Source organism: Pongo pygmaeus, chromosome 10 (assembly GCF_028885625.2).
Source record: "Pongo pygmaeus isolate AG05252 chromosome 10, NHGRI_mPonPyg2-v2.0_pri, whole genome shotgun sequence".
In the NCBI taxonomy this organism is placed as follows: Eukaryota; Metazoa; Chordata; class Mammalia; order Primates; family Hominidae; genus Pongo; species Pongo pygmaeus.
The window spans coordinates 25,996,551-26,023,774 of NC_072383.2; the positions used below are offsets into that span (position 1 = coordinate 25,996,551).

Genomic DNA, 27,224 nt, shown 5'->3' on the forward strand with positions numbered 1-27,224 from the left:
ATGTTGTGGGAGAAATCCAGTGGGAGATAATTGAATCATGGCAGTGGTTTCCCCCATACTGTTCTTCCGGCAGTGAGTAAGTCTCATGAGATCTGATGGTTTCATAAGCAAAAATCCCCTTCGCTTTGTTCTCACTCTCTTTGCCTGCTGCCATCCGTGTTAAGATATGACTTGCTCCTCCTTGTCTTCCGCCATTATTGTGAGGCCTCCCCAGCCATGTGAAACTGTGAGTCCGTTAAATCTGTTTCCTTTATAAAATTACCCAGTCTTGGGTATGTCTTTCTTAGCAGCATGAGAACAGACTAATACAATACTGTTTCTGTAATTACTGGTGTATAAGTCTTAGCTACTCTTCTCTGGGATACATTCTGTGAAAACAGAACCATTTTCTTTGTATGACCATGGTGTTATCCTACTGACTACTTCTCAGAGTCTGCCTTCTCAATCCCTCACAATCTCTTTTACCTCTTAACATCTCTTCAGATAGTGTTCTCCCTTAGGGTTTCATCCCATGTCCTTAATTTTTTTTCTTTTTCTTTTTCTTTTTTTTTTTTTTTTGAGACGAAGTCTTGCTCTTGTTCCCCAGGCTGGAGTGCGATGGCGAGATCTCGATCTCGGCTCACTGCAAACTCCGCCTCCCAGTTTCAAGCCATTCTCCTGCCTCACCACGCCCCTCCCCAGGGAGCTGGGATTACAGGCGCCTGCCACCACGCCCAGCTAATGTTTGTATTTTTAGTAGAGATGGGGTTTCACCATGTTGGCCAGGCTAGTCTCGACCTCCTGACCTCAGGTGATCCACCCACGTCAGCCTCCCAAAGTGCTGGGATTACAGGCGTGAGCCACCGCGCCCGGCTATTTTTTTTTTTCTAATTCATTTTAAATGCTCTCCATAGGCAAATCCATCTACTTCTTGGCTAATACTCTTAACTAGCAATGGGCCATTTTTCCCAGGCGTGGTGGCTCACACCTATAATCCCAGCACTTTGTGGGGCCAAAGCAGGTGGATGGCTTGAGCCCAGGAGTTTGAGACCAGCCTGGCCAACATGGCGAAACCCCATCTCTACAAAAAATACAAAAATTAGCCAGGCGTGGTGATGCATGCCTGTAGTCCCAGCTATTCGGGGGGCTGAAGTGTGAGAAGCACTTGAGCCTGGGAGGTTGAGTGAGCCATGATTGTACCACTGTACTCCAGCCCGGGAGACACAGAGAGACCCTGTCTCAAACAATAAAAATAAAAATAACAAAAATCCATTGTTTTTCTTTTTTCTTCTAATAGACCCCTGGTCCTTTTTTCTAGGGTGAGGATACAGAATATGCCTTGTCCTGGGGGATGAATAATTAATCTAAGGCAGTGATGACAATCTCATTGTACTTTGCAATATATTTACTTTCCCATACTCTCTTGAACTAGAGAAGATCAAGTAATCAAGTTCGGATCAATGAGACTTAAGGGAAAGTCACCCGAGGAGCTTTTAAGGATTTCTCTTTTGATTAGGAAAACATGAATCAGGCAAGGAGAGCTTACTGGTGCCTCCCTTTTTTCCTTCTTCCTTTCCTCCCCCTACTCCCTCTTCTTCTCCACCTCCACCTCCTCCTCCCTCTCTTTCTCTTCTTTTTCCTCTTTCTGCCTTCTTAATTTTATTATAGTAAGTATGCTTAACAGTTCTATCCTCTTAACAGATTTTTTTTTATTTCTTTTGAGACGGAGTTTCGCTGTTTTTGCCCAGGCTGGAGTGCAATGGCATGATCTCGGTTCACCGCAACCTCCACCTCCCGGGTTCAAGCGATTCTCCTGCCTCAGCCTCCCGAATAGCTGGGATTACAGGCATGCACCACCACCCCCAGTTAATTTTGTATTTTTTAGTAGAGACAGGGTTTCTCCATGTTGGCCAGGCTGGTCTTGAACTCCTGACCTCAACTGATCCACCCACCTCAGCCTCCCAAAGTGCTGGGATTACAGGCGTGAGCCACCTTGCCCAAGGTTTGTTTTGTTTTGTTTTGTTTTTTTAGACAGGGTCTTGCTCTGTCACCCAGGGTGGAGTGCAGTGGTGTGACATGGCTCACTGCAGCCTTAAACTCCTGGGATCAAGTGATCCTTCAGCCCCAGCCTCCCAAGTAGCTAGGACTAAAGGCGTGCACTCCCACACTCAGCTAACTTTTGTATTTTTTGTGGAGATAGGGTCTTACTTTGTTGCCCAGACTTGTCTTGAACTCCTGGGCTAAAGTGACCCTCCCACCTCAGGCTCACTAAATGCTGGGATTATAGGTGTGAACCACCATGCCTGGCCTCTCTTAACAGATTTTTAAGTGCACAATTCAGTACTGTTATTTATACGTACAATGTTATACAGAAGATCTCTAGAACTTACTCATCTTGCATAATAGAAATTTTATATCTGTTGCCATTGATTAGCAACATTTTCCCCTTCCCCCAGCCCTGACAATCACAATTCTATTCTTTGTTTCTCACCCCATTCTCTTCTTGTTTTAAATGTTGTATACAGATAAATGTTTCAGAGTGCTGCCAACAACCGTCCTGCAACCACGAGTGGCAAGCCCAAGATCAAAAACCAAATATTGAGGATGGCAAAGAAACAAGAAAGAGACTGGGCTTTTGGGGACATCACTGAGCCACTTTGCCAAACCTGGAGTTGCCTACCTTCAAAAGTTTTGTTATATGACATAATTAATCTTTACTGCTTTGCCACTTCTGGTGGAATATTTTATTACTATCACCAGAAGCATTTCTTGGCTTCAATAACACACATACTCAGTGTCACCTGCTTCAAGAGCACTGTACTCATAATTCTGACTAATGTACATTTCCACATGTCTGACCCAAAGACATGTATAACTCAGTAGACTTTTATCGTATATGTAATTAACTTATATTTACTCTTAAATCCTTCTCTGTGTGTGTGCGTGTGTGTTTGTATGTGTGTGTGTGTCTTGCTACTATGTGTTGCATGCTTGGTAGACTTCTTGAATTTTCTTTGTTTTTTTTTGAGATAGAGCCTTGCTCTGTTGCCCAAGCTGGAGGGCAGTGGCGCAATCTCAGCTCACTGCAATGTCTGCCTCCTGGGTTCAAGCAATTCTCCTGCCTCAGCCTCCCTAATAGCTAGGATTACAGGTGCACGCCACCATGCCCGGCTGATTTTTGTATTTTTTTGTAGAGATGAGGTTTCACCAGGCTGGTCTCAAACTCCTGACCTAAGGTGATCTGCCGGCCTCAGCCTCCCAAAGTGCTGGGATTACAGGCATGAGCCATCAGGTCCAGCCTTCTAGTTTTCTTAATAACAACACTATTAAACCAGTATCCCAAACAACAGTCAGTCAACATCAGATCCTACCTTTCCTGAACTCTCTTCAAATCTGATCGTTTGTAATGTCCCTTTATTATTACAAAGATTTCCCTTTATAATTTCTTAAATTTGTCTTTCGCTCTTCACACTCATTAGAATATCTTATTTCAAACTTCTGTCATCTCTCCTTCAGACATTAGCTTCTTTTTTTTTTTTTTTTTAAGACGAAGTCTTGCTCTGTTGCCAAGGCTGGAGTAAGTGGCGCGATCTCGGCTCACTGCAACCTCCACCTCCTGGGTTCAAGCAATTCTCCTGCCTCAGCCTCCCGAGCAGCTGGGAATACAGGTGCCCGCTACCATGCCTTGCTAATTTTTGTATTTTTAGCAGAGACAGGGTTTCACCATGTTGGCGAGGCTGATCTTGAACTCCTGACCTCAAGCAATCCACCCGCCTCGACCTCCCAAAGTGCTGGGATTACAGGCGTGAGCCACTGCGCCTGGCCCAGACATTAGCTACCTAACTGGTATCCTCACGACATTTTGACACGTTAACCTATCTTAGCCTTATTTTCATTACCTGTAAAATGGGGAAAATAAAGCCCATGGTTTTCATGAGTATTAAGACTTAATACGCATGAAGTAATCAAAATAGTGCCTCGCACACAGTAAGTGTTCAATAAATATAAGCTCTTATTATCATCTTCGATCATAATGTTTTTTAAAATTAGTCTATGAGTTTTTTTCTATAAAATAAAACACTTTTCACTCACTCACAATTGCCCAAATACTCTTCCCTTTACCCAAATCAAATGTACTGATGATTCTAAAGATAATGCTTAGAGCATACTGAATTAGGTTCAAATCACTCTCTTTTATGTCCTCTCCATGCTATTATTTACTATCTACTTAGGCTTTCTGTTTCAAAAAGATGAAGGTTTCCTTATTTGGTTCACAAGTTTCCTCTCTATCCAGAACCTTGCCATTATCTTAGGTCTTCAAGTGAGGACCAACACCTAGAATCTGGATGATCTTTATTTCTACTCTACATAAACCATTCCTTTCCACAGTTATACCCTTGACTTCTGCTAAAAATGCTCTCCCCCAGGTCCCATCCAAGATCTACTGATTCATAATTACTAGGGAGTAAGGTATAGGGGTAAAACACAAACATCTGCATTTTAGTAACCACCTGAGATACTGATATCTCTAAATCATTAAAACATTATCCTTCAGGAGGAAGAGGCAGAGCAAGACGGCTCAATAGAAGCCTCCATTAATTGTCCTCCCCACTGGAATACCAAATTGAACAACTACCCACACAAAGAAGCACCTTCATGAGAACCAAAAATCAGGTGAGTAATCACAGTACTTGGTTTTAACTTCACGTCACTGAAAGAGGCACTGAAGAGGGTAAGAAAGAATGATAGTCTTGGATTGCCAACACCACCCTTTCCTCATCCCTTGGCAGAGGCCATATGGCATGAAGAGAGACTCTATATGCTTAGGAGAGGAAGAGCACAGTGATTGTGGGACTTTGCATTGGAACTCAGTGCTGCCCTGTCAGCAGAAAGCAACACTGGGCAAAACTCAGCCAGCACCAGCAGAGGGAGCATTTAGATCAGCCTTAGCCAAAGATGACTTGCCCACCTCAGTGGCTGGAACCTGGGTTCTAGCAAGCCTCACCACAATGGGTTAAAGTGTTCTGGGGTCCTAAATAAATGTGAAAGGCAGTCTAGGCCACAAGGACTGCAATTGCTGGGCAAGTCCTGGTGCTGTGCTGGGCTCAGATCTAGTGGACTTAAGGAGCACGTGACCTAGTGAGAAACCAGCCAGGGCACCCAAGCAAGTGCTTGTGCCACCACTCCCCTAACCCCAGGCAGCACAGCTTGCAGCTGTGGGAGAGACGCCTTCCTTCAGGCTTGAGGCGAGGAGAGGGAAGAGTAAAGAGGGCTTTGTCTTACAACTTGGATACCAGCTCAGCTACAGTAGGATTGGGCACTACAATAGGATAGGCAGAGTCTTGACATCCCCATTCCAGGCCCTAGCTCCCAGATGACATTTTAAGCACACTCTGGGTCAGAAAGGAACTCACTACCTCAAAGGGAAGGGCCCAGTCCTAGCAGAATTCAACACCTGCTGACTAAAGAACCCTTGGGTCAGAACAGGTGCAGTGGCTCACGCCTGTAATCCCAGCACTTTGGGAGGCTGAGGCGGGTGGATCACAAGGTCAGGAGTTTGAGACCAGCCTGGCCAACATGGTGAAACCCTGTCTCTACTGAAAATACAAAAAATTAGCTGGGCATGGTGGCAGATGCCTGTAATCCCAGCTATTCGGGAGGCTGAGGCAGGAGAATTGCTTGAACCCAGGAGGTGGAGGTTGCAGTGAGCCAAGATCGCGCCATTGCACTCCAGCCTGGGTGACAGAGCAAGACTCTGTCTTGGAAAAAAAAAAAAAAAGGAACTCTTGGGCCCTAAATAATCAGCAGTGATACCCAGGCAATACTTGCCATGAGCCTTGAGTGAGACTCAGAGATGTGATGGCTTCAGATATGACCCAGCACATTCCCATCTGTGGTGGCTACAGGGAGGGACTCCTTCTGTTTGAGAAAAGGAGAGGGAAGAGTAAAGGAGACTTTGTCTTATAGTTTAGGTACCAGCTTGGCCACAGTGGGGTAGAGTACCACCTAGACTCTTGGGGTCTCTGATTCCAGGTTTTGGCTTTTAGACAGTATTTCTGGGCCTGCCCTGGGCCAGAGGGGAGCCCACTTCCCTGAAGGGACAGACTCAGAACTGCCAACATCACCAAAAGCTGACAGATGAGCCCTTGGGCCTTGAGTGAACATCGATGGTAACCAGACAGTATTTGCCATGGGCCTGGGGTGGTGGTGGTCATGGGGAGAGACTCCTCTGCTTGTAGAAAGGGGAGAAAAGAGTGAGAAGGTCTTTGCCTTGCAGCTTGGGTATCAGTTCAGCCACAGCAGAATAGATCACCAGGTAAATTCCTAGGTTTCCAACTCTAGGACCTGGCTCCCAGATGGCATCTCTAGTCCTGCCTGGAATCTGGAGAGCTAGTCACTCTTGAACAAAATTCAAAATAACACAGGACACAAGCCTGGCTGGCTTCACCACCTCTTGATTGTAGAACACTGGGGTCTTGAACAAACATAGGCTGTCACCAGGCAGTGGTTACTGTGGGACTTGGGTGAGACCCAGTGCTGTGCTCGCTTCAGGTCTGACCCAGCACAGTCCCAGTGGTGGTGGCCACAGGGAGGCTTATGTCACCTCTCCCCCAGCTCCAGGCAGCTCAGCACAGAGAGAGAGACTCCATTTGTTTCAAAGAAAGTAAGGGAAAAGAACAAGGGCTCCTTCTAGTAATCCGGAGAATTCTTGCAGATCTTATGCAAAACCACCAAGGCAGTACCTCTTGAGTCTGCAAGAGCCATAGTGTTACAGGGCTTGGGATGCCCCCTAATGCAGATAAGGCTGCAGTAAACAAAAACTTAGATCACAACACCTAACTCTCTTTGAATACCTGGAAAGCTTTCCCAAGAAGAGCAGATACAAACACGCCCAGACTGCAAAGACTATGATAAATAAAATAAATACCTAATTTCATGAATGCCCACACATCAATAAGCATCCACAAGCATCAAGACCATCCAGGAAAACATGAATCCACCAAATGAATTAAATAAGACACATATCTCTGGAGACACAGAGATATGTGACCTTTCAGACAAAGAATTCAAAATCACTGCTTTGAGGAAACTCAACAAAATTCAAGATAGCACAGAGAAGGAATTCAGAATACTATCTGATAAATTTAACAAAGAGATTGAAATAGTTAATAATCAAGCAGAAATTCTGGAGCTGAAAAATGCAATTGATATACTGAAGAATGAATTACAATCTCTTAATAGCAGAATTGATAAAAAAAAAAATACTACACACATGAAGGAGAAATAAAGACTTCCCTAGACAAAGAAAAGCTGAGGGATTTCATCAACATTAGACCTATCCTATAAGAAATATTAAAGGGAGTTCTTCAGTTTGAAAGAAGAGGATGTTAATGAGCAATGAGAAATCATCTGAAGGCACAAAACTCACTGGTAATAGTAAGTACACAGACAAACAGAATATTATAAAACTGTAATTGTGCTGTATAAAGTACTCATATCTTGAGTAGAAAGACTAAAAGATGAGCCAATCAAAAAAATAACTACAACAACTTTTCAAGACATAGACAGTAAAATAATACATAAACAGAAACAACAAAAAGTTAAAAAGTGGAGGAATGAAGTTAAAGTGTAGAGCTTTTATTTGCTTTCTCTTTGCTAGTTTGTTTATGCAATCAGTATTAAGTTGTCATCAGTTTAAGATAATGGGTTGTAAGTACTATTTGCAAGCCTCATGGTAATGTCAAATCAAAGACAATATAACAGACACTGTGAAAGGCAAATCAATCTTGGGACCCCAAAATCACTAAGCTAAAGGGAAAAGTCAAGCTGGGAACTACATCAGGCAAACCTACCTCTGATTCTATTCCTAAATAATATAACTACAAAGATGTTTTAAAACTATATACCTCCATCACAATTCGCTCATAAGGAAATTCCTTCTGGGACTCAAAATCTTTACCCTAATACAATTCTGTTGAATTTCACCCTTGTGATGTAAATTGATGCCTTATCTTCACAGGTGCCAGACAGAAAGTCATCTCTCTGCTCACCTGAGACAAATGCAGATTCATTGAGCCAGACTAAGGCATAAGTGACTATTCTTCTATGTTCTCCAACATGTAAATTGTGTATTCAGTGAAAGGCTGATTAAAGAGTCAGAAGAATGTAACTTTTTGTCTCTTATCTACCTGGAACCACATCTTATCTACCTGGAACTGTCCCCTCCCCGCCCCCCCGCATCCCGCCCTGTTCTGAGTTGTCCTGCCTTTCTGGACCAAATCAATGTACATCTTACACATATTGATTGATGTCTCATGTCTCCCTAAAACATGTAAAAGTGAGCTGTGCCCTGACCACCCTGAGCACATGTTGCCAGGACACAGCCTCCTGAGGGTACATCCTTAACCTTGGCAAAATAAACTTTGTAAATTGATTGAGGCCTGTCTCAGACACTTTGAGTTCACAATACACAAAAACTAAAAAGGAAGAAATTAAAAGACACCACCAGAGAAAATCGCATTCAGTAAAAGGACGACCACAACACAACCAGAAAACGAACAACAAAATGGCAGGCATAAGTCCTTACTTATCAAAAATAACATTGAATGTAAATGACATAAACTCTCCAATCAAAAGACATACCATGGCTGAATGGATTTAAAAACAAGACCCAATGATCTGTTGCCTACAAGAAACACATTTCACCTATAAATATACATATAGACTAAAAATAAAGGGATGGAAAAATATATTCCCTGCAAATGGAAACCAAAAATGAGTAGGAATAGCTATACTTACATCAGATAAAATAGATTTCAAGACAAATGCTACCATGCCCAGTTAAATGTTTTTTTTTTTTTTTTTAAGTGTTTGTAGAGACAGGGGTCTTGCTAAGTTGCCCAGGCTGGTCTTGAACTCCCAGTCTCAAACCATCTTCCTGAATCAGCCTCCCAAAGTGCTATAGGCATGAGCTACTGGGCCTGTGCTGTTTTTCTTTTAATACTTTAGAGACATTGTTCTACTATCACCTGGCTTGCATTGTTTACACTGATAATCTGCTGTAATTCTTATGTTTGTCCCTCTGTATGTAATATGCCTTTTTTCTCTTGCATTTTTAACATTTTCTCTTTGCCACTAATTTTAATCAATTTGATTATGAGGTGCCGTGGCATAATTTTCTTCATATTTCTTTCACTTGCGGTTTGTTGAGCTCCTTCAATCTATGAGTTTACAGTTTTTGTCAAATTTGGAGTTTTTAGCAATTATTTTTTCACATTTTTTCAGTTTCTTCTCTTTTTTATTTCTTTCTATTTCTTTCTTTCTTTCTTTTTATTTTTTTTGATTTTTTTTCTTTTTCTTCTTCTTCTTATTATTATACTTTAGGCTCTATGGTACATGTGCGCAACGTGCAGGTAAGTTACATATGTATACATGTGCCATGCTGGTGCGCTGCACCCACCAATTCGTCATCTAGCATTAGGTATATCTCCCAATGCTATCCCTCCCCCCTCCCCCCACCCCACAACAGTCCCCGAAGTGTGATGTTCCCCTTCCTGTGACCATCTGTTCTCATTGTTCAATTCCCACCTATGAGTGAGAATATGCGGTGTTTGGTTTTTTGTCCTTGCGATAGTTTACTGAGAATGATGATTTCCAATTTCATCCATGTCCCTACAAAGGACATGAACTCATCATTTTTTATGGCTGCATGGTATTCCATAGTGTATATGTGCCACATTTTCTTAATCCAGTCTATCATTTTTGGACATTTGGGTTGGTTCCAAGTCTTTGCTATTGTGAATAATGCTGCAATAAACATATGTGTGCATGTGTCTTTATAGCAGCATGATTTATAGTCCTTTGAGTATATACCCAGTAATGGGATGGCTGGGTCAAATGGAATTTCTAGTTCTAGATCCCTGAGGAATCGCCACACTGACTTCCACAAGGGTTGAACTAGTTTACAGTCCCACCAACAGTGTAAAAGTGTTCCTATTTCTCCAGATCCTCTCCAGCACCTGTTGTTTCCTGACTTTTTAATGATTGCCATCCTAACTGGTGTGAGATGGTATCTCATTGTGGTTTTGATTTGCATTTCTCTGATGGCCAGTGATGGTGAGCATTTTTTCATGTGTCTTTTGGCTGCATAAATGTCTTCTTTTGAGAAGTGTCTGTTCATGTCCTTCGCCCACTTTTTGATGGGGTTGTTTGTTTTTTTCTTGTAAATTTGTTGGAGTTCATTGTAGATTCTGGATATTAGCCCTTTGTCAGATGAGTAGGTTGCAAAAATTTTCTCCCATTCTGTAGGTTGCCTGTTCACTCTGATGATAGTTTCCTTTGCTGTGCAGAAGCTCTTTAGTTTAATTAGATCCCATTTGTCAATTTTGGCTTTTGTTGCCATTGCTTTTGGTGTTTTAGACATGAAGTCCTTGCCCATGCCTATGTCCTGAATGGTAATGCCTAGGTTTTCTTCTAGGGTTTTTATGGTTTTAGGTCTAACATTTAAGTCTTTAATCCATCTTGAATTGATTTTTGTATAAGGTGTAAGGAAGGGATCCAGTTTCAGCTTTCTACATATGGCTAGCCAGTTTTCCCAGCACCATTTATTAAATAGGGAATCCTTTCCCCATTTCTTGTTTTTGTCAGGTTTGTCAAAGATCAGATACTTGTAGATATGTGGCATTATTTCTGACGGCTCTGTTCTGTTCCATTGATCTATATCTCTGTTTTGGTACCAGTACCATGCTGTTTTGGTTACTGTAGCCTTGTAGTATAGTTTGAAGTCAGGTAGTGTGATGCCTCCAGCTTTGTTCTTTTGGCTTAGGATTGACTTGGCGATGCGGGCTCTTTTTTGGTTCCATATGAACTTTAAAGTAGTTTTTTCCAATTCTGTGAAGAAAGTCATTGGTAACTTGATGGGGATGGCATTGAATCTGTAAATTACCTTGGGAAGGATGGCCATTTTCATGATATTGATTCTTCCTACCCATGAGCATGGAATGTTCTTCCATTTGTTTGTATCCTCTTTTATTTCCTTGAGCAGTGGTTTGTAGTTCTCCTTGAAGAGGTCCTTCACATCCCTTGTAAGTTGGATTCCTAGGTATTTTATTCTCTTTGAAGCAATTGTGAATGGGAGTTCACTCATGATTTGGCTCTCTGTTTGTCTGTTATTGATGTATAAGAATGCTTGTGATTTTTGTACATTGATTTTGTATCCTGAGACTTTGCTGAAGTTGCTTATCAGCTTAAGGAGATTTTGGGCTGAGACAATGGGGTTTTCTAGATATACTATCATGTCATCTGCAAACAGGGACAATTTGACTTCCTCTTTTCCTACTTGAATACCCTTGATTTCCTTCTCCTGCCTAATTGCCCTGGCCAGAACTTCCAACACTATGTTGAATAGAAGTGGTGAGAGAGGACATCCCTGTCTTGTGCCAGTTTTCAAAGGGAATGCTTCCAGTTTTTGCCCATTCAGTATGATATTGGCTGTGGGTTTGTCATAAATAGCTCTTATTATTTTGAGATACGTCCCATCAATACCTAATTTATTGAGAGTTTTTAGCATGAAGGGTTGTTGAATTTTGTCAAAGGCCTTTTCTGCATCTATTGAGAGAATCATGTGGTTTTTGTCTTTGGTTCTGTTTATATGCTGGTAATCCATTTATTGGTAATCAAATTTATTGATTTGCGTATATTGAACCAGCCTTGCATCCCAGGGATGAAGCCCACTTGATCATGGTGGATAAGCTTTTTGATGTGCTGCTGGATTCGGTTTGCCAGTATTTTATTGAGGATTTTTGCATCAATGTTCATCAAGGATATTGCTCTAAAATTCTCTTTTTTTGTTGTGTCTCTGCCAGGCTTTGGTATCAGGATGATGCTGGCCTCATAAAATGAGTTAGGGAGGATTCCCTCTTTTTCTGTTGATTGGAATGGTTTCAGAAGGAATGGTACCAGCTCCTCCTTGTACCTCTGGTAGAATTCGGCTGTGAACCCATCTGGTCCTGGACTTTTTTTGGTTGGTAAGCTATTGATTATTGCCACAATTTCAGCTCCTGTTATTGGTCTATTCAGAGATTCAACTTCTTCCTGGTTTAGTCTTGGGAGGGTGTATGTGTTGAGGAATTTATCCATTTCTTCTAGATTTTCTAGTTTATTTGCGTAGAGGTGTTTGTAGTATTCTCTGATGGTAGTTTGTATTTCTGTGGGATCGGTGGTGATATCCCCTTTATCATTTTTTATTGCATCTATTTGATTCTTCTCTCTTTTTTTCTTTATTAATCTTGCTAGCAGTCTATCAACTTTGTTCATCCTTTCAAAAAACCAGCTCCTGGATTCATTTATTTTTTGAAGGGTTTTTTGTGTCTCTATTTCCTTCAGTTCTGCTCTGATTTTAGTTATTTCTTGCCTTCTGCTAGCTTTTGAATGTGTTTGCTCTTGCTCTTCTAGTTCTTTTAGTTGTGATGTTAGGGTGTCAATTTTGGATCTTTCCTGCTTTCTCTTGTGGGCATTTAGTGCTATAAATTTCCCTCTACACACTGCTTTGAATGCATCCCAGGGATTCTGGTATGTTGTGTCTTGGTTCTCATTGGTTTCAAAGAACATCTTTATTTCTGCCTTCATTTCGTTATGTACCCAGTAGTCATTCAGGAGCAGGTTGTTCAGTTTCCATGTAGATGAGCGGTTTTGAGTGAGATTCTTAATCCTGAGTTCTAGCTTGATTGCACTGTGATCTGAGAGATAGTTTGTCATAATTTCTGTTCTTTTACATTTATTGAGGAGAGCTTTACTTCCAAGTATATGGTCAATTTTGGAATAGGTGTGGTGTGGTGCTGAAAAGAATGTATATTCTGTTGATTTGGGGTGGAGAGTTCTGTAGATGTCTATTAGGTCTGCTTGGTGCAGAGCTGAGTTCAATTCCTGGGTATCCTTGTTGACTTTCTGTCTCGTTGATCTGTCTAATGTTGACAGTGGGGTGTTAAAGTCTCCCATTATTAATGTGTGGGAGTCTAAGTCTCTTTGTAGGTCACTCAGGACTTGCTTTATGAATCTGGGTGCTCCTGTATTGGGTGCATATATATTTAGGATAGTTAGCTCTTTTTGTTGAATTAATCCCTTTACCATTATGTAATGTCCTTCTTTGTCCCTTTTGATCTTTGTTGGTTTAAAGTCTGTTTTATCAGAGACTAGGATTGCAACCCCTGCCTTTTTTTGTTTTCCATTTGCTTGGTAGATCTTCCTCCATCCTTTTATTTTGAGCCTATGTGTGTCTCTGCACGTGAGATGGGTTTCCTGAATACAGCACACTGATGGGTCTTGAGTCTTTATCCAATTAGCCAGTCTGTGTCTTTTAACTGGAGCATTTAGTCCATTTACATTTAAAGTTAATATTGTTATGTGTGAATTTGATCCTGTCATTATGATGTTAGATGGTTATTTTGCTCGTTAGTTGATGCAGTGTCTTCCTAGTCTCGATGGTCTTTACATTTCGGTATGATTTTGCAGTGGCTGGTACCGGTTGTGCCTTTCCATGTTTAGCACTTCCTTCAGGAGCTCTTTTAGGGCAGGCCTGGTGGTGACAAAATCTCTCAGCATTTGCTTGTCTGTAAAGTATTTTATTTCTCCTTCACTTATGAAGCTTAGTTTGGCAGGATATGAAATTCTGGGTTGAAAATTCTTTTCTTTAAGAATGTTGAATATTGGCCCCCACTCTCTTCTGGCTTGTAGGGTTTCTGCCGAGAGATCCGCTGTTAGTCTGATGGGCTTCCCTTTGATGGTAAGCTGACCTTTCTCTCTGGCTGCCCTTAACATTTTTTCCTTCATTTCAACTTTGGTGAATCTGACAATTATGTGTCTTGGAGTTGCTCTTCTCGAGGAGTATCTTTGTGGCGTTCTTTGTATTTCCTGAATCTGAATGTTGGCCTGCCTTGCTAGTTTGGGGAAGTTCTCCTGGATAATATCCTGCAGAGTGTTTTCCAACTTGTTTCCATTCTCCCCGTCACTTTCAGGTACACCAATCAGACGTAGATTTGGTCTTTTCACATAGTCCCACATTTCTTGGAGGCTTTGCTCATTTCTTTTTATTCTTTTTTCTCTAAACTTCCCTTCTCGCTTCATTTCATTCATTTCATCTTCCAGGGCTGATACCCTTTCTTCCATTTGATCGCATCGGCTCCTGAGGCTTCTGCATTCTTCACGTAGTTCTCGAGCCTTGGTTTTCAGCTCCATCAGCTCCTTTAAGCACTTCTCTGTATTGGTTATTCTAGTTATACATTCTTCTAAATTTTTTTCAAAGTTTTCAACTTCTTTGCCTTTGGTTTGAATATCCTCCCGTAGCTCGGAGTAATTTGATCGTCTGAAGCCTTCTTCTCTCAGCTCGTCAAAAGTCATTCTCCGTCCAGCTTTGTTCCGTTGCTGGTGAGGAACTGCGTTCCTTTGGAGGAGGAGAGGTACTCTGCTTTTTAGAGTTTCCAGTTTTTCTGCTCTGTTTTTTCCCCATCTTTGTGGTTTTACCTACTTTTGGTCTTTGATGATGGTGATGTACAGATGGGTTTTTGGTGTGGGTGTCCTTTCTGTTAGTTTTCCTTCTAACAGACAGGACCCTCAGCTGCAGGTCTGTTGGAGTACCTGGCCAGCCGTGTGAGGTGTCAGTCTGCCCCTGCTGGGGGGTGCCCCCCAGTTAGGCTGCTCGGGGGTCAGGGGTCAGGGACCCACTTGAGGAGGCAGTCAGCCCGTTCTCAGATCTCCAGCTGCGTGCTGGGAGAACCACTGCTCTCCTCAAAGCTGTCAGACAGGGACATTTAAGTCTGCAGAGGTTACTGCTGTCTTTTTGTTTGTCTGTGCCCTGCCCCCAGAGATGGAGCCTACAGAGGCAGGCAGGCCTCCTTGAGCTGTGGTGGGCTCCACCCAGTTCAAGCTTCCAGGCTGCTTTGTTTACCTAAGCGAGCCTGGGCAATGGCGGGCGCCCCTCCCCCAGCCTCGCTGCCGACTTGCTGTTTGATCTCAGACTGCTGTGCTAGCAATCGGCGAGACTCCGTGGGCGTAGGACCCTCTGAGGCAGGTGTGGGCTATATTCTCCTAGGGCACCGTTTCCTAAGCCCGTCGGAAAAGCACAGTATTCGTGTGGGAGTGGCCCGATTTTCCAGGTGCCGTTTGTCACCCCTGGAGAGGGAACTCCCTGACCCCTTGCGCTTCCCGAGTGAGGCAATGCCTCGCCCCTGCTTCGGCTGGCGCACGGTGCACTCACCCACTGACCTGCGCCCACTCTCTGGCACTCCCTAGTGAGATGAACACGGTACCTCAGATGGAAATGCAGAAATCACCCGTCTTCTACGTCGCTCGCGCTGGGAGCTGTAGACCGGAGCTGTTCCTGTTCGGCCATCTTGGCTCCTCCCACCTCTTTCTTTTTATAAATAGAGTCAAGGTCTTTCCCTGTTGCCCAGGCTTGTGCAGTGGTACAATCACAGCTCCCTGTAGCCTTGAACTCCTGGCCTTAAGCAATCCTTCTGCCTAAGCCTCCCAAATAGCTAGGACTACAGGTTCATGCCACCACACCTGGCTAATAGTTTTCATTTTTTGCAGAGTTGGGACCTCACTCTGTGGCCCAAGATGGTCTTGAACTCTTGGGCTCAAGCAATCCTCCTGCCTTGGCCTCCCAAAGTGTTGGGATTACGGGTGTGAGCCACCACACATGGCATATTTTTATTTTTTCTTAATTTATGTCTTTATTTTGCTTTTTAGTTTTTCTTTCAATCAGCTTTCTGAGGTTGAATGCCCTTCTCTCTTGAATAATTCAGACTATAATTTTATATATATTAGGCCTCTTGAAGTTGTCCTGTAGCTAATTCTGTATTTTCCATTGTTTTTTTCTTTGTCTCATTTTCAATAGTTTCTATTTCTTTAAGTTTACTAACCTTTTTTCTTTTGTAGCATCTAATGTACTGTTAACATAGTCTCTATTTTATCTCAAATATTATCTTTTTTATTTTTTATAGTTTCATTTGAGTCTTATTATTTTCTCAGACCTTGCAGGGATGAAAAAGTCATTTAAATATCTTCTTTATATTAACATACTTATGTTTCCTCTACCTTTGTGAATATATAAAACATAATTTATAATGCAATATAAATATTCGTTATAACTTTTAATATACTTGCTTATGAATTCTATTCTCAATCTCATTTCTGGATCCCTTTCAGTTATTGATAATTCTCCTCATTTTGGGTCATATTTTCTTGCTTATTTGCATGTCACATGATATTTGTTGGATGCCAGTCATTGTGAATTTTGTCTTGTTGAGTAATAGGTATTCTTGTATTGCTTTCATTTTGATATTCTTGTGCATTGTCCTGGGATACAACTGTCAGTTGGAACCAGTTTTATCTTTCCTTTCTTTCTTTTTTTTTTTTTTGAGACAGTCTTGCTCTGTCAGCTGGGTTGGAGTGCAATAGTGCAGTTTCAGCTCACTGCAACCTCCGCCTCCCAGGTTCAAGCGATTCTCGTGCCTCAGCCACCTAAGTAGCTGGTATTACAGGCATGCACCATGACGCCTAGCTGATTTCTGTATTTTTTATAGAGACGGGGGTTTTGCCATGTTGGCCAAGCTGGTCTCCAACTTCTGACCTCAAATGATCTGCCCACCTCAGCCTCCCAAAGTGCTGGGATTGCAGGTGTGTGAGTCACCAGGCCCAGCCTATCTTTCCTTACTTTTAAACTTTGTTAGATGTGACTAGAGAAGTCTTTAGTCAAGAGTGATTTTGTCTCACTTCTGAGGAAATACTCTTCTGAGTTCCATACCCAATATTCCATGTATTACAAAGTTTTCCCACTCTGATTGGTGAGAATGTCCACTATGCTAGGCTCTGTGTTTTTTTGCTTGTTTGTTTTTTGAGACAGAGTCTCACTCTATCGCCCAGGTTGGAGTGCAGTGGCATGATCTCAGCTCACTGCAACCTCCATCTCCCAGGTTCAAGTGATTCTCCTGCCTCAGCCTCCTGAGTAGCTGGGACCACAGATGCCCGCCACCACGTGCAACTAAATTTTGTATTTTTGGTACAGACGGAGTTTCACCATATTGTCCAGGCTGGTCTCGAACTCCTGACCTTGTGATCCGCCCACTTCAGCCTCCCAAAGTGCTGGGATTACAGGCATGAGCCACTGTGCCTAGCCAAGCAGTGCTTTATTGAGTTGTCATTAACCTTGGGAGGAAGCAGCAGAGCTGCCTCTCCACGCTCCAGGAAACCTTGGCTTGCAGATGCCATATCTATCCCATCTCACTTTATAGAAAAGTCCTGAGGCTGGGTGCGGTGGCTCACACCTGTAATCCCAGCACTTTTGGAGGGCAAGGAGGACAGATCACCTGAGCTCATGAGTTCAAGACCAGTCTGTCCAGCATGGTGAAACCCATTCTCTACTAAAAATACAAAAATTAGCCGGGCGTGGTGGTTGGTGCCTGTAGTCCCAGCTACTCTGGAGGCTGAGGCAGGAGAATTGCTTGAACTTGGGAGGTAGAGGTTGCGGTGAGCCGAGATCATGCCATTGCACTCCAGCCTGGATGACAAGAATGAAACTCTGACTCAAACAACAACAACAACAACCACAACAAAAAACAGTTCTGAAGCTTAATTACATAAAACTACTATACACGAAATTTACATTAGAAAAAGAGAACTGGGTGTAGGAAAGCTGGGCGTGGTGTCCCCTTTAAGGGAAGGTCTCTCCGCAGTTGGGGCATCTTCGCTTCCTCAAGGCAAAATGGCAGATGAACCCAAAGGGGAACAGGATGATGACCAACAAGATGCCCAGGAAGGTGAAGCAGTCCTCCAGCACCCCCAACCCTGCAGACGGGACAGCTTCCCACGACCATGATGGAGTTGGCAGGGTACCAGGTGGTGGTCTGGCTGTGGATGTTGTAGACCCTGGGGTGGTGGGTGGGTACCCCTGTGATGAGGTAGGGGTAGGGCCTTGGCGGGGGCTGGCAGGGGTGGCACCATAGCTGTGCAGGCCACATGCATAGTTGACCTGGACGGCCTCCAGGTTGTAGGCCGGTGGCCACTCCTGCAGCAGGGGCTTGTGGTCCATGGCGGACCCACTCAGCTCAGTCGGCCCCAGTGGGGACCCTAATCTTGAAGAGCTTCCTCACAGATGTGTGCTGACCAGTACCTGCATAAGGGATGGAGGGATCCACTCGCTGCAGATCCGCAGAGTTCTCCTTCTCCCACTCCTCTTCAGCACTGTGTTCTGCAAACCCTGGCTGTGTTGGCCTCCCCATAATCTCAACAATGTCTCCTCAACTCTTTGACAACCCAGGTGTATTCTCTATGCTGTAGTCTGGAAACTCTAGGCAGGAAGCTGGGTCAATCATTAGGTTCACTTCATTTGTTTTCCTGCTCTCAGGGATTAGTGCTCTGTTCTGTTATTCAATGTCTGAAAACCATTGTTTCAAATACATATTTTTTGCTGTTTCAGTTATTTAAGGCAAGAGAGTTAATCTGGTCCTGTTACTCCATCTTTTTTACAGAAAGTACTAGGTGTGAGGGCAGGGTTGGGGTGGCAAGTAGTTTAGAACTATTTGTCACAAATCAGCATTTTGGCACAACAGCAAAGCTGGTAAGTGCACCTAATACGACCATTGCTCCCCACCATCAGATATGTGCTTTTTATGCCTTTTAAAGTGGTAACATTGAGCTCATGCACAATTACATAATGCAAAGTACTAGCCACGCTATTTCATAAAAATAAAGAGCAAAAGTATATATTAGCTCCCAAAATTATATTTGGTGATTTATGCTTCAATATTTTATCTTACTTCCAAATTACCCAGCCATCCAAAGATTATCTATTAATTAATTCAATTTACTATAGTCCAAAGACTTAATTTAACTAAAGATTTTAGGTATTATGCTTAATCTAACACATTACAAAATATAATTAATGCTAATATAAAAACATGTATCAGAATTATAATTCAGCCAGGCACAGTGGCTCACACCTATAATCCCAGCACTTTAGGAGGCTGAGAGGGGGTGGATCACTTGAGTTCAGGAGTTCAAGACCAGCCTGAGAAACATAGAAAAACCTTGTCTCTACTAAAAATACAAAAATTAGCTGGGCATGGTGGCATGTGCCTGTGGTCCCAACTACTCGGGAGGCTGAGGTGGGAGGATCACCTCAGCCTAAGGAGGTTGAGGCTGCAGTGAACTGAGATTGCACCAGTGCACTCCATCTTGGGTGACAGAGTGAGACCTCCCTCAAAAAAATAAATAAATAAATTATAATTCAGTGTCATTGATTGTATTATTTTATCTTTTCAGGATTCTTAAACATTATGTGGGGTATAATGTTATCTGATCTATAAATAGTATAAGTTTAGGAAGCTCAGATTAACTAGTCTCTTCATTAGAAAACAAACTCAATCTTATTTTTAAAAATTATATGTTTGTATTATACTCCATACTGATAAAATACAGGAAATCAAGGATGTGGACACACCAAGGGTGAAGTTTAGAGCAGAAATTTAATAGGTGAAAGAAAAAACAGCTTTCTGCGATAGAGAGGGGTCTTGGAAAAAGGGTCGCCTTTTTTTGACAGTTGAATGCAAAGGCTTTTATAAGAAACCCATGAGGGCTGGGCATCTCATTTGTGTAAGGTGCAAACTTCTGGGGGCTCCACCCCATCCTCCTAATGCACATGCAGGCCCTTAGCTTGAGTTACTCTATATTCATTTGTTACCCTTACCATGCACGTGTTAGGGGATAGAATTTTCCATTGCAGGCATACCTGGGCAAGTCACTCGAGTAGCCTTTATTATCTGTGTGGCTGTGGGCACGTCTTAGGCAAGCCCCCCTGTGTAAGCTCCCTTATCTGTGCCTGCAGGCTGTTCTTTTGTTTGAAATAATTCAACCGAGGACCCACCCTAACTGCCTGCCTGACTGGGTTTTTTCCTTTCTCCTCTCACGAAAGAACCAATTGTTAAACATTTACCTGCATATTGTTTTCTTTTACTCACTAGTTCCTGAATCTGGGTAATGGAAAAAGAAATGGCCCAAATCACAAATTAGAAAAAACAGATCAATAGAGTTGTCCAACAAAGTAAACAAAAACAAAAACTTGGAATGTTACAAAAAAAAAAAAAAAAAGAAGCAGGGGAACGGTCAGCCAACTCAAACTTGTGTTGCCACATACCTGGATTTCAGCAACCCATAAGGTAAATTTTTAGTCAGTTTAATTGGCTCTGCCAAGTGAGTCTACCTGGACATTTCAGTGAGACCTCCAAACTGGTTTTAAAGTATAAATTGCAAAAACTAGTAACATGACTCTCACATACATATAGAATGAATATGTGTCAAGAAATTTATTCAATTTATCAATGAGAAAGCCAACAAGGGATTCAAGCTCATTCAAAGACGTATAGAAGAAATTTTGCATAAATATAACCAAGGTACCATTCCAAATATATCTGGTCAACCATTAAAAGCATTCTCCCAAGTCTCACTTGGTTTTTGCCCTTCCTAGCACTTTTGATAGCCATCTTGTTATTACTAATCTGGTCCTTGCTTGTTTAATCTCTTGGTAAAAGTCTGTGTCTTCTAGATTACAATTCCAGATAAAGATGATGCTAACACAAGGCTTCTAACACATCCCATCTTCTGACCCAAGAGATAAAGATATCCTGCCTTTAGGTCCCTTAGATCAGGCATCCAGAGATTTTTACACCTCCAATACTTGGCAAGGCCTACGCCCATCAAATCATCAGGACATCACACAAACAAGAAGCTCCCCTGCCTCCCTAGAGGCTGACTGCAAGCTCTTATGAGAGAATCCTGTCTCTAAGGTCAATGTTCACTGCCAGCAGGAAGAAGTTACAGAAGAATGACCTTCGGCTGGGTGTGGTAGCTCACATCTGTAATCTCAACACTTTGGGAGGCCGAGGCAGGAGGATCTCTTGAGCCCACAAGTTCAAGACCAGCCCAGGCAACATAGTGAGACTCTGTCTCTACAAAAAATACAAAAATTACCTAGGGATAGTAGAGTGTGACTTTGGTCCCAGCTACTCAGGAGGCTGAGGTGGGAGGACAGCTTCGGCCCAGGAAGTCAATCCTGCAGTGAGCTGTGATTGCGTCACTGCACTCCAACCTGGTTGACAGAGCGAGACCTTGTCTCTAAAAACAACAACAGCTTAAATCTGTAATCCCAGCACTTTGGGAGGCCAAGGTAGATGGATCACTTGAAGTCAGGAGTTTGAGACCAGCCTGGCCAACATGGTGAAACCCTATTTCTACTAAAAATGCAAAAATTAGCCAGGCATGGTGGCAGGCACCTGTAATTCCAGCTACTTGGAAGGCTGAGGAAGGAGAATTGCTTGAACCAGGCAGAGAGGCAGAGGTTGCAGTGAGCCAAGATCGCGCCACAGCACTCCAGCCTGGACGACAGAGTGAGAGTCTGTCTCAAAACAAACAAACAAACAAAACCAAAAACAAAAAAACTAGCAACAACAACATCAACCTTTGTCCTTCATCTCCCTTTAAGATGAAGAATTGTCTCATAAGTAGAGGGGGGATTATGTTAGGGAAGCAAGAGCATAGGAGAGCCAAGGTGACACCATTTTAAAATCAGCTCCATCTTAAAACCAGCAAGGCGCATTCCTTGCCAGTGAGAACCCATGATTATAAGATGTTTACAGCTAAAGAAATAGCTTAATAATGTCTGCAAGGACTGGTTCTCAAGACAATGGGTCACATGACCCTACTGATAAGACAGGAGACAGATAAAAACAGGTCACAAAACCCTGCTAGTAAACAACAGGTAGTAAACCTGTTGTTTAGGAGATAGTAAACAACAGGTAACAAGACTCTGCTGCTAAGAGAGGAGAGAGTAAAGAAACCAGCCCAAACCAGCCAGAACCAAGAAGGTGATGACAGCAACCTTCACTTCTCATTATACGCTAATTATAACGCATCAGGATACTAAAAAACACTCCCACCAGTGCCATGACAATTTGCAAACGCTGTGGCAAGGTCCAGAAGTTACCCTATATGGTGAGGATGGGGGAGAAACCCCAGGTTTGGGGAGCTCCTCTGCCCTTTGCCAGAAAACTCATGAATAATCCACCCCTTGTTTAGCATATCATCAATAAATTGCTATAAAATAGCCAACTAGCCCCCTCCCACCCTGCTCTGCTTATGGAGCGGCCACTCTTTTATTACTTTACTTTTTAATAAACTTGCTTTCACCTAAAAAAAAAAAGTATAGAAGAAACAGAAATATTTATAGTCAATGAAAGAAAGAATGCAAAAATATGATTGCAAAGTTAGATACAAAGTAGTCAATTTCCTACAGGGCCTATGGGAAAATAAATATTTCATCAGCTATGAAAGCTGTAAATAATAGCTGTAATTATTATCTCACTTGAACAATCTTGTTTAAAGAGTCTGTTTCTTGCATCTTTACTTTGTCTGAGCTAGACCCTGGCAAAGAAGAGAAGGAAAATATTCATTCTGACATAGATTCCTACCCCTGAGAAAAGAAAAAAATTAGCTTCTAATAATGTTAATGTTAATTGGGGTGTTGTATACAAAAATGATGTCATAGCTATTTTTCCTTGTAGATGTGTCTGGTTTCTGTTATTACCAGTGACTGAGATTATAGAAAAATATGGAATAGACCAGTGTTTATCAAAATTTGAACTCACACACAAAGAATGTGTGAGCTTTAGCAACACTTTACTAAAAGCTGTATTAGTCCATTCTCGCACTGTTATAAAGAACTACCTGAGACTGGGTAATTTATAAAGAAAAGAGGTTTAATTGACTCACAGTTCTGCAGTCTGTACAGGAAGCATGGCTGGGGAGGCCTCAGGAAACTTACAATCATGGCAGAAGGGGAAGGGGAAACAGGCATGTTACGTCCTACATGGTTGGAGCAGGAGGAAGAGAGGGGAGATGCTGCACAATTTCAAACAACCAGATCTTGTGAAACTCTATCATGAGACAGCTCTTGGGAGATGGTGCTAAACCATTCGAAACCACCCCCGTGATCCAATTGCCTCCCACCAGGCCTCACTACCAATGTTGGGGATTACAATTCAACATAAGATTTGTGTGGGGACACAGACCCAAACCATATCAAAATTTAAAACGTTGTTACTTAAGGTGAATCCTTCAATAATGTGATTATAAATACACACTTAAATGTGGGCACTGAAATCACGATAGTTTCTGGCCAAAGATGGTCATCAGAAAACGTAGGGGATAGTGAAAAAAACAGAAACATATGAACGCATACATATATATAGTTTTGTTTTGTTTGAAATGTAGCCTAGCTCTGCCACACAGGCTGGAGTGCAGTGACACGATCTCAGCTCACTCCAACGTCTGCCTCCCAGGTTCAAGCTATTCTCCCGCCTCAGCCTCCCGAGTACCTGGAGATTACAGGCACCTGCCACCATGCCCGGCTGATTTTTTGTATTTTTAGTAGAGATCAGATTTCACCATGTTGGCCAGGCTGGTCTCGAACTCCTGACCTCAAGTGTTCTGCCCACCTCAGCCTCCCAAAGTGCTGGGATTACAGGTGTGAGCCATCGCAACTGGCCCCAAGTGTGTTGCCTTTAAGTGGTGTGTTTTTCCAAAGAGTGAAAGCCTTTTCCAAATTCCAAAGTTTGAAATCTGTCCCCTCCTACATGGCTGTTAGAGTCCTGGGAAATTGTTTATTAAATGATGCACAACATATTTTGAGTTTAGATATAAAATGGAATTAGGTTCTGGACTCAGGTAATTACACTCTTTCCACTTCCGTGGATTTCTGGTGAGATATTGGAACACCAGCCTATGCATCATGCAGTTAACAGCCTACGAGTCTAAATTTTCATGTGTAACTAGCAGAACAAGTGCAAATTTTCTGAAGATACGGGTGAGCATGAGGGGCCCCTCGTAATTTGCTGTCTCAGCTCTTCAGTTGTAAAATATTTAGAATTTTTGGGAAAAGCTAATGAATGTGGAGGTATGTTGGTGAGGATGTTTTGGAAAGAGGCAAATTGGACATACATCCTGCTTAAGTTCCTATTTAACAAGACAATGATGACCTGGGGAAAATTTTTGGTTGTTGTAATTATTCACCTTTTAAGACATAATAATAAGTGTTAATTTCTCAGGAAAGCCAATCCTGGTTCTAGCCAGATGAGTTATTCCACTTAACACTTGTTTATGGCAGTTTTCACAATAGTAATTTAAATAATTACTTATATAATTTTATTTAAAACCTGTCCCCTAAAAAAAAAAAAAAAAAAAACCTGTCCCTCCATTGTACTGAAGGCAGCAGGAGGGGTAAGACAATGGTATTATCAGTGCCTAGTACAGTGCCTGGCACATAGATGAACCCAATGTTTTTGCAGAATGAATAGACAAATATCAGAAGCATTATAAAATTAATAAAAAGTCTATGAAAATGGCTGTATAAATTATAAGACACAATATTTATCTTTGTTTTGGGACAGCTTAAAAATCTGCATTCATTTATTTATTTATTTATTTATTTATTTATTTTGAGCTGGAGTCTCACTCTGTCACCCAGGCTGGAGTGCAGCAGCACAATCTTGGCTCACTGCAACCTCTGCCTCCCAGGTTCAAGCAATTCTCCTGCCTCAACCTCTCAAGTAGCTGGGATTACAGGCGCCCGCCACCACGCCCAGCTAATTTTTGTATTTTTAGTAGTGACAGGGTTTCACCATGTTGGCCAGGATGGTCTCGAACTCCTGACCTCAGGTGATCCACCCACCTCGGCCTCCCAAAGTGCTGGGATTACAGGCATGAGCCACCATGCCCGGCCATTCGTACACTCTTAAAAAGAGAGCCGCTGCTCCCAGGTCTGTTCTATTGGTGCCTTTTAAGGTAGGCTTGTGTCATAATGAGACAGAACTCGAGTGAGATGTGGCTCTTCTTTTGCCTATTTTTTCTTTTTTTTTTTTCCTTCTCTTTTCAAAACCTCCTTTACACTACTACCTTGCTGACACTGTACCTGCTAACCCTGAGGCTTTAGTCATAAAAGGAAAATAGCCAGTCTTCTGTGCTCTCATAGTGTTTAACCAGGCCTGTTACTTAAAGAACTCCAGAGACTGTCATTAGGAGAGCCAAACAGCAAACCAAGGTTGTGGAGTGTCCCACCTTGGAAAGCAATGCTGAATAATTGATTTATAGCCTTGTTGCTGCCAGCCAGACCACAGATGGCCCATTACTCAAGATAACCATGGCAACCAGATATGCTGACCTGCACACTCTAACCCAGCCTAGCCTTGCTTACCCGACCCCTGATGTCAATTCCCACACTTTGCCTCATAAAAAATCCCTACTGGCTCTTTTCAGGCTGCCAGCCAGAGAACCCTTGTGCCTCTACTGCCTCCCTTGTGCTTGAGCACAAGCCCCAAAGTAGAGCCTTGTCTGGGAAACGTACTTTGTCCCGTGTTAATTTCCACTACACAGGGAGCCTAAGAGCCTGTGGGTCTGTAACAAAAATTAAATACTTAGGGAGAGAACGCGTCTGAAAAGACTTGTTGCAAAATTGAAGCTGCTGGGGCTCTTTCAGGAACCTTCCTTCTCTTCAGCTTATGTCACCCAGGCATGATTATTTAAACTAACATTTAAACTAGAATACCAGCTGGGTGCAGTGGCTCACAAGTGAATCCCAGCACTTCGGGAGGCCAAGGCGGAAGGATCGCCTGAGGCCAGGAGTTTGAGGCTGCAGTGAGCTATGATCATGCCACTGCACTCTGGGTGACAGAGTGAGACCCTGTCTCTAAAAAAATAAAAATACAGCCTGGTGCGGTGGCTCATTCCTGTAATCCTAGCACTTTGGGAGGCCGAGGTGGGTGGATCACCTGAGGTCAGGAGTTCGAGACCAGCCTGGCCAACATCGTGAAACCTCGTCTCTGCTAAAAATACAAAACAATTTTAGCCAGGCATGGTGGTGCACGCCTGTAGTCCCAGCTACTTGGGAGGCTGAGGCAGGAGAATCGCTTGAACCCAAGAGGCAGAGGTTGCAGCGAGCTGAGAGAGCACCAGTGCACTTCAGCCTGGGCAAAAAGAGTGAAACTCCATCTCAAAAAAATAAAAATAAAAATAAAAATAAAAAATTAATTAATTAAATAACATACCAAAATAATTTCTCAAATAGAAATACAATTTGATATCAGGGTTTTGACGATCCATGATATTCAGGAAGGAATGTCATATTACACTTTAACAGATGGCCAGGCGTGGATCACACCTGTAATCCTAGCACTTTGGGAGGCTGAGGCAGGAGGATCACTTGACCTCAGGAGTTCGAGACCAGCCTGGGCAACATAGTGAGACCCTATCTTTAAAAAAAAAAAAGTTAAAAATCTGTTAATGAATGGCAATGGCACTACTCAGACTACTAAGATGAAAAAGACAAGCTGCTCTCCAAGAGCTTATCAGGTAATGGAGATAGATCTACGTGCAGAGACCTCTCTAATAGGTGGCAGGATTTAATACCTGCTGAATAATGAAGCAAAGTGTTCTAGAAGGTTAGGAAAGAGAGATATTTGTGCTTTTAGCTCAGGACATTTGATATTTTACTTGCTGAAAAAAACTTGAATAACTTAATTTTGGCTGACATTCATTGAGCACTACCTCCATGGCAGGTACCATTTGAAGCACTTTATACGTTTTAAGTTATGAAATGTTTACAGAACCTCTTAATATTGGTAGCATTATCATTGTTGTTTTACTGATGATTAAGCTGAAGCACAGAAAGGTTAAGCAACTTGCCCAGAATCACACAGCCGGAAAGTATTAATAGCATAACTGAGATCTGAAACCAGGCATTGCAAGTCAGGACTTTCACCACCATGCTCTGCTACTAAGGAAGGAAGGAAGTTGCAGGAGGAAGTGGGATCAGGGAACTCCATATGAAAGAACTGGTCTTTGTGTTTTGTTTTGTTTTGTTTTGCTTTTTGAGACAGGGTCTCACTCTGTTGCCCAGGCTAGAGTGCAGTAAAACAATTGCGGATCACTGCAGTCTCAACCTCCTGGGCTCAAGCGATCCTCCCACCTCAGCCTCCCATGTAGCCACCATCCCTGGCTAATTTTTAAATTTTTTGTAGAGACATGGTTTCACTTTGTTACTCAAGATGGTCTCAAACTCCTGGGCTCAAGCAGTCCTCCTACCGTGGCCTCCCAAAGTGCTGGGATTACAGGCATGAGCCACGAAGCCTGGCCAAGAACTGGTC

The 27,224-nt window shown here is 42.5% G+C and overlaps 1 long non-coding RNA gene and 1 pseudogene across 1 annotated transcript; one reads left to right on the forward strand and one right to left on the reverse strand.

Moving 5' to 3' along the window:
- The first annotated feature begins 157 nt into the window (after nt 1-157).
- Nucleotides 158-8,116, forward strand: LOC129009717 (uncharacterized). Its single transcript, XR_008492832.1, has 3 exons — nt 158-226; nt 4,535-4,653; nt 8,000-8,116. It is a non-coding gene; the product is annotated as an uncharacterized LOC129009717 (long non-coding RNA).
- A 9,570-nt stretch (nt 8,117-17,686) lies between these two features.
- On the reverse strand, nt 17,687-18,064 carry LOC129010681 (membrane protein BRI3-like; annotated as a pseudogene).
- Nucleotides 18,065-27,224: the final 9,160 nt, after the last annotated feature.